Raw genomic sequence first — 17,038 nt, forward strand, 5'->3', positions numbered from 1 at the left:
TACGAGATTAGAAGGATTCTATCTACAAATCATGGTGTAAGAAAGAGGCTTAAAGGGGGAATACCCTGGTCTTTGGGATTCATTCACAACAGTCGCGTAGATGGCAAGACGAGTACTAAAGTATTCTCAAGTCCTATGGGTTATGAGAATGATAAGAGCATCAGTCAACATTCGAAGACGAATGTTCCAAAGGGGGGAATGATGTTACGCCCCACAATATTATGTCGATATTATGTCCCGCAGTATTATATTATGATGATGTTACGCTTCGCAGTATGAAACTACAACGATATTGCACCTTGTAGTATTGTACGTTGAATTTGTCGTAAGGTAATTGACATTAGTCCAAGGAAAAAGATTATTTGGAGATTATAAGGATTATGCTATTTTAAACAAATGATGAGTAAATTCATGAATATGAGAGGGGAAGCAAGTGAAAGAAAATAAATTTTTCATCCAAGTTTGGCATATTGGAATAAAATACAGGCCGAGCGTTAATACCTGATATTTTATTTACGAACTAGTACCACACAAGGTACTATATGACCATGATAGTATGATGTATAAAGTGTATTAAAAAATAATAAATAAAATTTAAGTAATTTGAGACACTTATTAATTATGCGGGTAATTAGTTAATTACCGGGTAGCGGGATATTACTTAATTAGATTAATTAAGATGGATGGATAAGCCTTAAACGCCCCAATGTGGCAGCAAGTTTGGCCAAGTTGGTGACTCTTAAAGTTACAAATAAAGGTGGCAACATTTGAAGCCTACTTTATCTCAATTAGTGTTATCAAGAAGCCAAGGTTACATTTAATAATGATTTAGCTTGTGAAATGCTTGTAGATGAAGTAGAGTCTATGCCAAAGTAGTATAGAGTTGGTGGTTGCACCAGATGTGCTTGACTATGATCTAGAGAAAGAAAGAACTTAATGATGTCGTCAATGTTACATTTAATAATCTTGGTTCATAAACTTGCTAAAGCTTGGGTGAAGCTCAAATATTTCATACAATGTTACACTGCGTTATATTAACGGGATTTGCAATTCTAAGAGAGCACGGTACAATCTTTATCACGAACATCATACGAATTTTCTCCTACTTCGATCTGCTGTTACGTATTGTCGCAATTGACGTGTGTTGGAAGGATTGTCAAGAGAATTGGCTCAGGTATGTTAAGGCTATCCCTTCTTTCTTTTTGACATGATCCAAATAATACAAATGAAACGAGCAAAATACGCAACTTTCATAAATGACTCTATTCGTAGAAATACTAGGGGTGTCTATATTCTTGATTCCCTATGTGAATTATTATTATTATATCTTCTGTTCATGGGTTTCAGAAAAATACGTATTTGATAAAGTTTATCCGAAAAGCATATTGATTTTTATGGCATTCCGAGAAAATCTTATTAACGTATTTTTTATGCATTTCATGCATTTATACATGTACATTAATCCATGACCATATGGCATTATATACGTGTATATATGTATATTATATGTATATGGTATATGGGAAATGGTTACGGCGTTATATACGCACCACCACCTGATCAGGTGGTATACGTTGATGATTTTTCCCACAGTAGCCGAGATGATATGATGAGATGCCCTCAGAGGCTTGATGATATTATGAACGCATATACCCATACATGGTATGGCATTTACACGCATATGCATGATATTTTAAATATTAAAGGATTCACAGAGCTATTCAAACTTACATGTCGAGTCGTTTACTCCATGTTTCTGCCATGTCTATTGTTTACTGATTTTCATTCCTTACATACTCGGTACAATATTGTTTGTACTGACGTACTTTTTGCTTGGGGACTTTGTGTTTCATGCCCGCAGATCCTAATAGATAGGTCGAGAGTCCTCCAAGTAGGCTATCAGCTCAGCGGAAGGTGTTGGTGCGCTCCATTTGCTCCGGAGTTACTTATTTGGTTAGTATGATTAGCACATGCATTGATTGGTATGGGGGGGCTCTGTCCCGACCTTTATGATATTATATATTCTTAGAGGCTTGTAGACAGATGTCATGTATATGGATTCTTGTATGGCCTTGTCGGCCTATGTTTGAGTATATAAAGGTTCATGTCGGACTTATAGACCCGTACGCCATATGTATAAGTTTGTATTACATGATTGGGTCATCCAATGTCGAGTATTTTCTCCATGTTTTATTCTACTTATCTCACGATAGCCTCTCTAGCTCATTTACCTATGATAGTATAATACAAAAGATATGTTACATAGGTACTTGGTTAAGTAAGGTACCGGGTGCCCGTTGCGGCCCATCTATTTGGGTAATGACATAAGGGTGGCAAATATCAAGGATGATGTGTGATGGTTTGGAGACATGGTGTTGGTGAATTTCGTGTGATAGTGTGACTTTCATTGTGTTTGTTATACCCTTTGCGTGACTTGTCTTGTTGTTTCGATGAGAAATTCGATGTCCTTGTAACTACTTATTGTTTTGCGTTATAGTAATACATTTCCACAAGCATACACTATAGCATGCCACTTATACTAGCTCATGAGTACGAAACTTGACATTTATTGATCATGCCCATGTATTCTGGTATTATCCGTTTTCATGTTGCTATTGAGCCTGTGATTATGTCGGGCGGTTTGTGATTGTGAGCTTTTGATCATGCCGGGTGGAATATGACTGTGAGCATGTGACTATTGTCGGGCGGATTGTGACTGTGTGCCTGTTACTATTGCCGGGTGGATTGTGATTTTGGCACGTGAGTTGTCCGTGCGATTGTGATTTTGAGATGTGGGCACAAGGTGTCGTCAGTATATGATGGCAGATTGAGCCCCGGGACTTGTGACTATGATATGAGGTATCTTTGAGTGATTTTGTTGTAAAACTTGGGTTAGACAACTTGATTAATTGGTTGTCCGTTGTGTTTCTGATTTGGTTTTAAATAAAAAAAAATTCGGTATTCTTATTGTTTTACTTCCTATATGCACATGTTGATTTTATTGTCATTTACTGATTTCTGCTTTCCATTATTATCTTTATACCACTATACTACACTGGATATTTTGTCTAGTGAGTGTCTTGATTGTACCTCGTCACTACTCCACCGAGGTTAGTCTTGATACTTACTCGGTACCGACCGTGGTGTATTCATACTACACTTCTGCATATTTTTGTGCAGAGCCAGGTGTTGGAGATATTGGACTCGGGCAGAGTTAGCATATTTGTCGCGACGATTCAAGGTAGAGCTGCTTGGTCGTCGCAGTCCCTTGGAGTTCTTTCCTTTCTTTGTACTGTCAGCTTGTATTTGAACAGTATTGTATTTCGATCTTTGAGATCTTTCCATGTATTCAGTTAGAGTTCGTGACTCTTTGTTACCAGTCTTGAGAATTTATTATGATTATTGTCGCGTAGGCTTATTCCGCTTTTGTCTCGGCACTTATATTAAACCATGTTTCAAATTGTCATTATAAAATAAAAATTGGCTTAATTGTTATAGAAATCGGCTTACTAGTATAAGAGACTTGATGCCATCACGACATTCTACGGAGGGAAATTGTGATCGTGACAACATTACATAAATTTGCCAAACAAAAATTTCACTTTCTTAATGGCATTTCTCCACACTACTAATCATTTTCATGTTTGTGATATTCATTTTGTTAGAAAATCTGCACACCCCGAGATTTAGTGGGCGTTTGGACATAAAAATTGTAAAATTTAGGGAAAAAAGTAAAAAAAAAAATTCAAGTGAAAATTAAAGTTGTGTTTGGACATGAATACAATTTGGAGCTGTTTTAAAAATTTTGTGAGTGATTCGAAATGAAAATTTTGAAAAATAATTGTTTGGAGTTTTTAAAATATTCGAAAAAATTTCAAAATTTAACTTCAAGTAAAATTTAAAATTTTCATGGCCAAATACTAATTCAAAAAAAAAATAAAAAATTTGGTTTTATATCTTTACCCATAAAAACCAAACTAATTACCCTTGTCTACCCATTTATTTTTTTACCCATTAAACAAATTACCTTTCCCGACCCATTTAGCTTTTGTGGGTAATTGGCTATTTTTTATCCTTTACTTTTTTCTCCTTTTTCTTTTTTTTCTCTCCTTTTCTGTTCTTTTTTTAAATCATATTATTCTTTATTTTATTATTTTCAAATAATCTGATTCCATACTTAATTTTGTCTCCTTTCTTTTATTTTATTTTTTTCTATTTTCTTTCCTTTTGTTCATTTCTTTTATTTCTTCTTCCTCTTCTAAATTAATTTAGCTCCTTTTTTGCTTTTACTTTTTTTTCTATATAATCTAATTACATTCACCTTTTTGCTCCTTTTCTTTATTCTTCTTTTTTTTATACAATAATAAAAGAAAACTGATATAGTAAATATTTATTCACCTTCTTTAATACAACTGATAGTATAATATACTTTTTGTCTTTAGTTTTCTCTTTTTTTTTCATTTTTAAATCAAATATTAGAACAACTTATACCGTACACTTGTTTTCTCATTTATTTTCTTTTTTTATTGTATTCTCTTTTTTTCTTTAATTTTTTAAAATATATGTATTACTTTAAAGCATATCGGTGGCAGCTTCAAAGAGGTCATATATCAATTCTCTTTCTCGGGAATTTTTACTTGAACATTCCACTGGTCCATGACAGGATAGGTAAAGAATCACACTTTATCTTATTTTTTTGGGCTACAACTTCGCCCAGCCGACTAGCATCCTTTCTCGCTGTGCATTTTTCGAACAAAGAAGACGACTATAGGATCGAATTCTCTCAAGACTAGGAATTTTTAACAAACGGGATCAAGAATCATTATTCTTTCGTTTTGACACAAGAAAAAAGGATTTTTATACACTCCTTTCTTGTGTTGAAGACTAGGAAGACAAATAACCCCTCCTAAAAAATTTTGTTCCCCGCATTTATCCTCTGCTTCCTTATGTCTAATATTTTGTAACGACCTGACCGGTCATTTTGAGCTTTAGCATTCCATTCGATGGTTTGAGATTTTGAGTAGCTACTTATTATGTATTATGACTTGCATGTATGGTTGGTTTCGGTTTTCGAGCGGTTTGGGATTGATTTGGAAGAATGATTCTTATTTTAGAAGCTTTAAATTGGAAGAGTTGATCAAGGTTTGACTTTTGGGTAAACGAACTCGTAATCGGGTTTTAAGTAATACAATAAGTTTGTATGGTATTTTTGAACATGCCCACAAAGTTTGTTTAAATTCCGATGAGTTTTGGATAAGTTCGGGTTGTATGGTGATTGTTTTTGGTTGATTTGAGCATAAAGGTTACCATATTGAGCAAACGATCTTTGATTCATGTTTTGACTAAACCATTATATCTGTATCGTAAATTTGGAACCATAACAACTGGAATAATTAAGTTTTGACATCGTATGAGGAATTTATGGTTATTTTACTAAGAATTGTGCTGCAGAATTTTACATTAATTACGAAATCTGAATTCGTATTTAAAAATTTGCATTATTTTCAAATATTGAAACCAACATATCTCCTTCATTATAAGGTCAAATGAAGTGATTCAAAAGCCTAACTTGACTAGAATTTTACGAGAAATCCAATGGAGGCATCAAACGCAAGTTTTGGGATTGTTTGGCATAAGAAACGAGGCAGAACATCGAGGCATTTTTGGCTATTAATGTTATTGGGGTTTTTCTCATCTTGAAAGTTTGGGATTGAGAGAATTCAAGGACGTTCTTCAAGTTTCTTCCATTGGGTAAGTATTTTATACTTGGTTTGATTATATTCCATGATTCCATCTTCGTTTTCAGCATTTGATAAATAATTTCAAAAGAGAAACTAGGGGGTTTTGTCTAAACTTTCCTAAAGAGAATTTTTGAGCTTTGAACACCAATTCAGAGTTGGAATTGATTGAAATTAGTATGGTTGGATTCATAATTAAATGGGTTATCGAATTTTGTAAGTTTTGTCGGGTTCTAAGGTGCGGGCCCGGGTTTGATTTTTTGGTTGACTTTGGGTGAATGTGTAAAGATTTGGCATTTATCGATTGGGTTTACTTCCTATGACATTATTTGATGATTTTGAGATACTTTTGGCTAGTTTCGAGCCATTCGGAGGATGATTTGAGCGATATGGCGCTTCTAGTATATCAATTAGGCTTGTTTGAGGTAAGTATTTTGCCTAACTTTGTGGAGGAAAACTACCCCTTAGGATTTGGGTTTATTGTATTATTTGTGTTATGTGAAGGCCATGTACGCAAGGTGACGAGTGGGTACACGGGTTATATGTGGTGTTTGACCGATTTAGATTATCTAAACTATTTCCATGCCTTTAATTGAATTGTCATAACAGGTTATATATCTCATTGTTAATCTACTCTTACATACTTTATTTGATGTTGTTAGCACTTGTTCTACCTCTTACTTGTTATTTTGCTCACATATGTTTTAATTTATGTTATTGCCTTCCTTATTGTCTTGTTACCTCTTAATTGTTGAATCACTTTTAATTAAAGTTGTTATTTCATGGAATATCATCTTGTTGAGTTATTGGTGTTGAAGTTGTAATAGTCATTATCACATTGAGGTGAAGTTGTTAATTGTTGAGATACCTTTCCTTGTTAAGCATTCCCATTCATTTTGTTATTGTTAAAAATTTTGTACACATTGTGGTTGAGCCATGGGCTATTTATTGTGAAAATATTAGTATTGTTGACTTTATAGCAAGTTGTGGCATATGGGCACATGTGGTATGAGTTGTAATTGTGTTGTGATATTGATACAAATATGGTGGTATAAGTCTAGGGGTTGATACGCATGCAGTGAGATAAAGTGAGCTTGATACGCGTATTGCTGGTAAGGGAACTACTTGAAGACACGCGGTGAGATAAGGTGGCTTAAAACACGTGTAGCTATTTCGGGAAAAAATGATATTTAAAACTAAACGTAAGGCTTATGCGGTGATATAAGGAAATACTGTGATTGAAATTGTGATATGTGAATACGAGGCGGTACCTCGGTTGTGATTTTCGTTGTACATTCCATGTTGGAACAGCTTATTGATTTGAACGGTCATTGTTCTTCCTTCAATCATTCATCCGCATTTTGATTGTGGCATATGGGCACTTGTGGTGTGAGTTGTGATTGTGTTGCGATATTGATACGAATGCGGTGGTATAAGGCTAGGAGTTGATATGCATGCGATGAGATAATGTGGGCTTGATACGCATATTGCTAGTAGGGAAACTACTTGAAGCCACACAGTAAGATAAGGTGGGCTAAAATGAGTGTAGCTATTTCGGAAAAAAAACAATTTTCAAAACTAAATGTAAGGCTCATGCGGTGATATAAGGAAAGATTGTGATTGAAATTGTGAAATATGAATACGAGCGGTATCTCGGTTGTGATTTTTATTGTACATTTCATATTGGAACAACTTGTTGATTTGAACGGTCATTGTTCTTCCTTCAATCATTCAACTGCATTTTGATTGTGTTTGGTTATTTGTTGTTATCTTGGTGTTGGAATGTCACGACCCGTATTTCCCACCATCGGGTCTCGTGATGGTGCCTACTATCGGAGCTAGGCAAGCCAAATATTTAAAACACCTTTCATGCTTTCTTTCAAACAATATAATAAACGAGACAAAATTTAAGCGGAAGACTTTAAATCTAAAGCAACTGAAAACCAAAAGTGCGGAAGTTTAATACACATCACTACCCAAGGTCTGGTGTCACTAGCTCACGGACTACTACAGAATACTACAAACAATGTCTGAAAGGAAATACATCATGTTTGTCTGATATAAGATGAACAAACGAAAAACAAGGAAAGGGACTTCGGCCTGCGAACGCCAGCTAGGCTACCTCGAGAGTCCCTGGACTGAAGATAGCTCCCAGAAGTCCTACTGCTGCGGTCCGTAAGCTGCTCCCTGATCTATGCACAAAAATGCACAGAGTGTAGCATCAGCAAAACCGATCCCATGTGCTGGTAAGTGTCTGGCCTAACCCCGGTGAAGTAGTGATGAGGCTAGACAGGACCTACCATAATTAACCTGTACAGATATATATATACAAGTGCTAGAAAACAATAACAAGATAATACAAAGTAACACTAGGAGGGGACATGCTATCGGGGAGTAACAGATAAAAATGAAATATTGGAAATAAACAAAAGAAATGCTGGTTCCCATGATATGTGTATATATATATATATAGTGGACGGCGTGCCACATGATCCCATAATATCATATATAAGTGGATGGTGTGCCACACGATCCCAATTCATATCATATATAAGTGAACGGCGCGCCACACGATCCCAATTTTCATATACCACGTGGTAGGCGTACCACTCGTTCCCATTTCATCTTTATCACAGTGCACAATATGTCACCGGCATCGGAGGCCAATAACCAATAATCACTCTAATTTGTGGAAGGCGTACCACTCGATCCCATTTCGTAAAATTATACGTGGATGGCGTGCCACACGATCACATAATATCATATATAAGTGGACGGCGTGCCACACGATCCCATAATATCATATAAAAGTGGACGGCATGCCACACGATCCTATAATATCATATATAAGTGGACGTCATGCCACACAATCCCATAATATCATATAAAAGTGGACGGTGTGCCACACGATCCCATAATATCATATATAAGTGGACGGCGTGCCACACGATCCCATACTATCATATATAAGTGAACGGCGTGCCACACGATCCCATAATATAATTCGAAACATCTGATTTTGTAAGGAGAGTCCCATTAGGGGAAATCAACAACATATCACTCTAACCTGGCAAGGGTACAACTAACAGCCCAAAAATATCCCGACAAGGGAGAGTATATATATATGTCTACACATCCCAGCAAGGGAGTAATCACAACACATTCTCTTTTTAAATCCCTTCTTCCTCAACTAACACATTCATGTTCAAGCTAACGCTCCCAAAAGTACACCAATCAAAATTTTACCTCAAACGTTCACATTATATGAAACTCATCAAATAAACAAGGAGATTGTGTCACGTTATTCGAATTAAAAGCAATAAAGACTCACGGTCATGCTAGACTTCGGTGCATAGATAACCGTCACCATGCCTATACACCGTACTCCACATTAGCAAGTAGCAAATAACATTCTAATCCTATTCCCTCAAGCCAAAGTTAGAACAAACACTTATCTCGAATGCTCCAAACTCAACTCACGCTTCTAGTATAGCTTTACCTCTTGATTCCACCACCAATCCGCTCGAATCTAGTCATAAGTTACTTAATCACATTAATAATTACTAAATGAATCACTCCTCATGCATGAGAATAAATTTTCCAAGGTTTTTTCCCAAAATGGTCAAAAACACCCCCAGACCCACGAGGTCGAAACTCGAGGTTCGGACCAAAACCCGGTTACCCATTCTCCCACGAATCCAAATATATGATTTGTTTTGAAATCGGACCTCAAATTGAGGTCCAACTTCTCATTTTGTAGAAAACCTAGGTTCTACCCAAAACACTCAATTTCCCCCATGAAAAACTTTGATTTGAATTTGAAATCATGTTAAAAGATGTCAAGGAATAAAGAAATTAAGTTAGAAATCACTTACCAATCGTTTTGGAGAAGAAAAGTTGTTTGGAAAATCGCCTCTTATTTTTTGGGTTTTGAAAAGTGGAAAAATGGCTGAAAATCACGAATATATATATTTTTGCCAGGGGTAGGCGCGGACCGCGCAGAAATGTACCGCTGCCGCACCGAGGGAGGGAATAAGTGGGATTTCTCTGAACCCACCCGGCACGGACCGCACTGATTTGGTACGCGACCGCGCTGGTCGACCCTCTGAACCCCACCACGCGGACCGCACAGAAAAGCACCGCGGCCGCATGGCTGCCAGCGCGGAAATGGCCGCGGCCGCACTGGGGCCTGCAATATCTGAACCTGCATTTTTAATGTCTAAGACCTCCCGGGCACCACTCAAAACTCACCCGAGCCCTCGGGGCTCCAAATCAAACATTCATATGATCTCTAAAACACCTTACGGACTTACTCGTGCGATCAAATCGCCAAAATGACATCATATACATAGGATCAAGCCACGAAACACATGATTTTCTTTCAACTTTCATAAAACTCAAATTCCCCATTTTAAGTCCGAAACACGTCATATGACGTCCGTTTTTAGCCAAACTTTACAGATAGTGCTTACAACATATTTAAGACTTGTACCGGGCATCGGAACCAAAATATGAGCCCGATACCACAGTTTTCTGATCAATTTTCTTCTTCATTTTCCTTAATTAATTTCAGAGAACAATTTCACACAAAAATTCATTTCTCGGACTTGGGAGCTTGGAATTTGATTCCGGGCACACGCCCAAGTCCCATATTTTTCTACGGACCCTCCGGGACCGCCGAATCACAGGTCCGGGTCTGTTTACCCAAAATGTTGACCGAAGTCAATATTATGCATATTAATATCAAAATTCATCAAATTTTCACATAATTCGCATATTTCAACATAAAAGCTTTCCGGCTACGTGCCCGGACTATGCACGCAAATCGAGACAACTAAAAGCGAGGTTTTCAAGACCTCAGAAGTGCGAAACAAGGAAGAACTACGGTGATAACCCTTTGGGTCGTCACATTCTCCACCTCTAAAACAACCGTTTGTCCTCGAACGGACAAAAGAAAGAAGTACCTAAGTCAGGAAATAAATGAGGATAACGACCCCGCATATCGGACTCGGACTCCCAAGTCGATGCCTTAGGAGGCTGACCTCTCCACTGAACACGCACCGAAGGAAAACTCTTCGACCTCAACTATCGAACCTGCCGGTCTAGAATAGCCACCGGCTCCTCCTCATATGACAGATCCTTGTCCAATTGGACAGTGCTGAAATCTAACACGTGTGATGGATCTCTGCGATACTTTTGGAGCATGGATATATGAAACACGAGATGCACAGCTGACAAGCTAGGTGGCAAGGCAAGTCTATAAGCCACCTCTCCCACACGATCAAGAATCTCAAATGGACCGATGAACCTAGGGCTGAGCTTGCCCTTCTTCCCAAATCTCATCACGCCCTTCATAGGCGATACACGAAGCAATACCCGCTCCCCAACCATGAAAGCAACATCTCTGACCTTGCGGTCTGCATAACTCTTTTGTCTGGACTGAGCTGTACGAAGTCTATCCTGAATAATCCTAACCTTGTCCAAGGCCTCCTGAACAAGATCTGTACCCAATAATCGAGCCTCTACCGGCTCAAACCATCCAACTGGAGACCGACATCGCCTACCATACAACGCCTCATACGGAGCCATCTGAATGCTGGACTGGTAGCTGTTGTTGTAGGCGAACTCTGCTAAAGGCAAAAACTGGTCCCACGAGCCTCCAAAATCAATGACACAGGCTCGGAGCATGTCCTCAAGAATCTGAATAGTCCTCTCGGACTGACCGTCCGTCTGGGGATGAAATGTTGTACTCAACTCAACCTGGGTGCCCAACTCTCACTGAACCGGTCTCCAGAAATGCGAGGTAAACTGCGTACCCCGATCCGAAATGATAGATAGCGGCACCCCATGATGGCGAACAATCTCCCTGATATAAATCGCGGCTAACCTTTCGGACGAATAGGTGGCTGCAACAGGAACAAAATGCGCTGACTTGGTCAGCCTATCAACAATGACCCAAACTGCATCAAACTTCTTCCGAGTCATCGGAAGTCCGGTAACAAAATCCATCGTAATCCTCTCCCACTTCCACTCGGGAAGTGCAATCCTCTAAAATAGACCACCAGGTCTTTGATGCCCGTACTTAACCTGCTGACAATTCAAACACCGAGCCACATGCGCAACGATGTCTTTCTTCATCTTGCGCCACCAATAGTGCTGCCTTAGATCCTGATACATTTTTGCGGTGCCCGGGTGAATAGAATACCGAGAACTGTGGGCCTCCGCTAAGATCATCTCTCTAATCCCATCAACATTGGGCACACAAACTCTCCCCTGCAATCTCAATATGTCGTCATCATCTAAGGTTACTTTCTTGGCACCTCCACGCTGCATCGTGTCTCTCAAGACACACAAATGGGGATCATCGAACTGCCGATCACGGATACGCTCCAATAACGAAGAACGAGCGACCGTGCAAGCTAATACTCGACTAGGCTCAGAAATGTCCAACCTCACAAACTGATTGGCCAAAGCCTGAATGTCCAAAGCAAGTGGTCTCTCACCGACTGGAATATAAGCAAGACTGCCCATACTGGTTGACTTCCTACTCAAGGCATCGGCCACCACATTGGCCTTTCCCGGGTGATATAAGATAGTGATGTCATAATCTTTCAACAATTCCAACCACCTCCTCGGCCTCAAATTCAACTCCTTTTTCTTGAACAAATACTGAAGACTCTTATGATCAGTGAACACCTCACATGCCACACCATACAGATAGTGCCTCCAAATCTTCAATGCGTGAACAATGGCTGCCAACTCCAAATCATACACTAGATAGTTCTTCTCATGAACCTTCAACTGCCTCGAAGCATAGGCAATGACCTTACCATCCTGCATCAACACTGCACCAAGTCCAATACAAGATGCATCACAATAGACTGTATAGAGCCCTGAACCTGTGGGCAAAACCAACACCGGTGCCGTGGTCAGAGCTGCCTTGAGCCTCTGAAAGCTCGCCTCACACTCGTCTGACCATCTGAACTGGGCACCTTTCTAGGTCAATCTGGTCATAGGGGATGCAATGGATGAAAACCCCTTCCACGAACCGATGGTAGTAACCTGCTAACCCTAGTAAACTTCGAATCTCCATAGCTGAAGCTGGTCGAGGCCAGTTCTTGACTGCCTCTATCTTCTTCGGGTCTACTTGAATACCTGCTACTGATATGACATGACCCAGGAATGCGACCAAACTCAACCAAAACTCACACTCCGAGAACTTAGCATACAACTGACTATCCTTCAGGGTCTGAAGAACCGCTCTGAGGTGCTGCTCATGCTCCTCCTAACTGCGGGAGTATATAAGAATATCGTCAATGAAGACTACCACGAATAAGTCCAAATAAGGTCTGAACACTCAGTTCATCAACTCCATGAACGTTGTTGGGGCATTAGTCAATCCAAATGACATGACCAAAAACTCATAATGCCCATACCGAGTTTGAAATGTTGTCTTAGGGACATCAGACGCCCTAATCCTCAGTTGGTGGTAGCCAGATCTCAAATCTATCTTTGAAAACACCCTCGCACCCTGAATTTAGTCGAATAAATCGTCGATCCTCGGTAGTGGGTACTTGTTCTTAATAGTCACCTTATTCAATTGCCGGTAATCAATGCGCATCCTCATCGAACCATCTTTTTTCTTCACAAATAGCACCGGTGCACCCCAAGGCGAAACACTGGGTCTAATGAAACCCTTCTCAAGAAAATCCTGAAGTTGACCCTTTAACTCTTTCAATTCTGGTGGCGCCATACAATACGGCGGAATGGAAATGGGCTGAGTGCCCGGAGCCAGATCAATACAAAAATCAATATCCTTGTCGGGTGGTATGCGCGGCAGGTCTGAAGGGAAAACCTCGGGAAACTCCCGAACAATAGGAACAGAATCAATAGACGGGACCTCGGTGCTGGAGTCGCGAACATAAGCCAGATAAGTTAGACACCCCTTCTCGACCATGCGTCGAGCCTTCACATAAGAAATAACGCTGCGAGAAGAATGACCAGGAGTCCCTCTCCATTCTAAATGGGGCAAATCCAGTAAGGCTAAGGTCACGGTCTTGGCATGACAATCCAAGATCGCATGATACGGGGACAACCAATACATCCTTAATATGACGTCGAAATCCACCATATCCAAGAGCAACAAGTCAACACGGGTCTCAAGACCCCTGAATACCACAACACATGAACGATGAACCCGATCCACCACTATAGAATCCCCCACTAGCGTAGACACATATACAGGAATAGTCAAGGCCTCACTGGGCATAACCAAATAGGGTGCAAAATAGGATGACACATATGAATACATAGATCCGGGATCAAATAGCATAGAAGAATCCCTATCACAGACCAGAATAGTACCTGTAATCACAGCATCTGATGACTCAGCCTCTGGCCTGGCTGGCAAGGCATAACAACGGGGTTAGGCCCCACCTCCCTGAATCATATCCCTGGGATGATCTGTTGCTGGCTGACCCCTACCTCTAGCGGTCTAAGCTCCACCTCTAAGACCTCTACCTCCACCTCTATGTCCTCTACCCCCGCCTCTAGCTAGCTGGGCAGGCTATGGGGCAATTGGTTCCTGGATCATTGGGCGAGGACCCTGCTGCTGCGAGCTGCTAGAAGCTCGAGGGCAATATCTCGTAATGTGACTCACATCGCCGCATGTATAACAAGCCCTCGGCTGCTGAGAATAACAAAGTGGTGGTGCACTGATAGGTGTTGATGGTGAACTGAAGAGTTGCTGGTCAGAATATTGTGGCCGAGAACCATGACCACCTGGTGTACCATGAGAAGCCTGGAGAGCTGATGAACGGGACTTGAAGGATGGCCTCTACCATAAGAATCCCTACCTCCAGATGAGGTACCACTGAATCTACCAGAATTATGGGGCCTCTTATCAGACCCTACCACCTCCCTAAGCAAGTGCCATCTCTATCCGGCGGGCACCATCTGCCGCCTCCTGAAATGAAATCTCACTACCGGCACTCATGGCCATCTGAACACGGATCGGCTAGGCCAACCCATCAATAAACCTCCGCACCCTCTCTCTATCGGTGGGGAGTATCACAATGGCATGACGAGCAAGATCAATGAACCGGGTCTCATACTGGGTGACCATCATAGGACCCTGCTGGAGACGCTCAAACTGCCTGCGAAGAGCATCTCGCTGAGTAACTGGAAGAAACTTCCCCAGAAATAACTTTGAAAATTGATCACAGGTCAATGATGGTGACCTTGCTGGCCTGGCTAAATAGAAATCCCTCCAAAAAGCCTACCAATCAGACCAAAGCGTCCTGAAGCACTGGAGTGGCTATGAAACCCTCTAGGACCTGAGCTGGGCCTACCTGAGCTGCTGGAGCTCGAACCCCTTCGTTGTAGTCAACATGAGGCTCCACCTCTGGGACTGGCGCTCGGGGCTGAGCTCTGCCCTGGCCTCGGCCTCACCCCCTGCCCCTGATAGGAGCTGCTGCTGGGGGCTCGGGCTGTTGCGCGGTAGAAGAGGGAGCATATGTCCTCGCCATCTGCAAAAGAACAGAGTGGAAAGACAATCAGTACTGAACAAACAGAATTGCACGACAAGAATGAACAAGGTGAAGTTTTTCTAACTCAGTAGCCTCTGCGGGATAAATATAAACGTCTCCATATCGATCCCTCAAACTCTACCGAGCTGTCTATGAGTTGTGAGACCTAAGTAACCTAGTGCTCTGATACCAACTTGTCACGACCCGGATTTCCCACCATCGGGTGTCGTGATGGCGCCTACTATCGGAGCTAGGCAAGCCAAATATTTAAAACACCTTTCTTGCTTTCTTTCAAACAATATAATAAACGAGACAAAATTTATACGGAAGACTTTAAATCTAAAGCAACTGAAAACCAAAAGTGTGGAAGTTTAATACACATCACTACCCAAGGTCTGGTGTCACTAGCTCACGGACTACTACAGAATACTATAAACAATGTCTGAAAGGAAATACATCATGTCTGTCTGATACAAGATGAACAAACGAAAAACATGGAAAGGGACTTCGGCCTGCGAACGCCAGCTAGGCTACCTCGAGAGTCCCTGGACTGAAGATAGCTCCCAGAAGTCCTACTGCTGCGGTCTGTAAGCTGCTCCCTAATCTGTGCACAAAAATGCACAAAGTGTAGCTTCAGCACAACCGACCTCATGTTCTGGTAAGTGCCTGGCCTAACCCCGGCGAAGTAGTGACGAGGCTAGACAGTACCTACCACAATTAACCTGTACAGATATATATACAAGTGCTAGAAAACAATAACAAGATAATACAAAGTAACTCTAGGAGGGGACATGCTATCGGTGAGTAACAGATAAAAATGAAATATCGGAAATAAACAGAAGAAACTCCGATTTCCATGATATATATATATATATATATAGTGGACGGCGTGCCACACGAATATATATATATATATATATAGTGGACGGCGTGCCACACGATCCCATAATATCATATATAAGTGGACGGCATGCCACACGATCCCATAATATCATATATAAGTGGACGGCGTGCCACACGATCCCAATTTTCATATACCATGTGGTAGGCGTACCACTCGTTCCCATTTCATCTTTATCACAGTGCACAATATGTCACCGGAAATGAAGGCCAATAACCAATAATCACTCTAATTTGTGGTAGGTGTACCACTCGACCCCATTTCGTAAAATTATACGTTGACGGCGTGCCACAAGATCCCATAATATCATATATAAGTGGACGGCGTGCCAAACGATCCCATAATATCATATATAAGTGGACGGCGTGCCACACGATCCCATAATATCATATATAAGTGGACGGCGTGCCACACGATCCCATAATATCATATATAAGTGGACGGCGTGCCATACGATCCCATAATATCATATATAAGTGGACGGCGTGCCACACGATCCCATAATATCATATATAAGTGGACGGCGTGCCACACGATCCCATAATATCATATATAAGTGAACGGCATGCCACACGATCCCGTAATATAATTCGAAACATCTGATTTTGTAAGGAGAGTCCCATTAGGGGAAATCAACAACATATCACTCTAAGCCGACAAGGGTACAACTAACAGCCCAAAAATATCCCGACAAGGGAGAGTATATATATCGGTCTACACATCCCGGCAAGGGAGTAATCACAACACATTCTCTTTTCAAATCCCTTCTTCCTCAACTAACACATTCATGTTCGAGCTAACGCTCCCAAAAGTACACCAATCACAATTTTACCTCAACCGTTCACATTATATGAAACTCATCAAATAAACAA

The sequence above is a fragment of the Nicotiana tabacum genome, chromosome 18 (assembly GCF_000715075.1).
Source record: "Nicotiana tabacum cultivar K326 chromosome 18, ASM71507v2, whole genome shotgun sequence".
NCBI lineage: Eukaryota > Viridiplantae > Streptophyta > Magnoliopsida > Solanales > Solanaceae > Nicotiana > Nicotiana tabacum.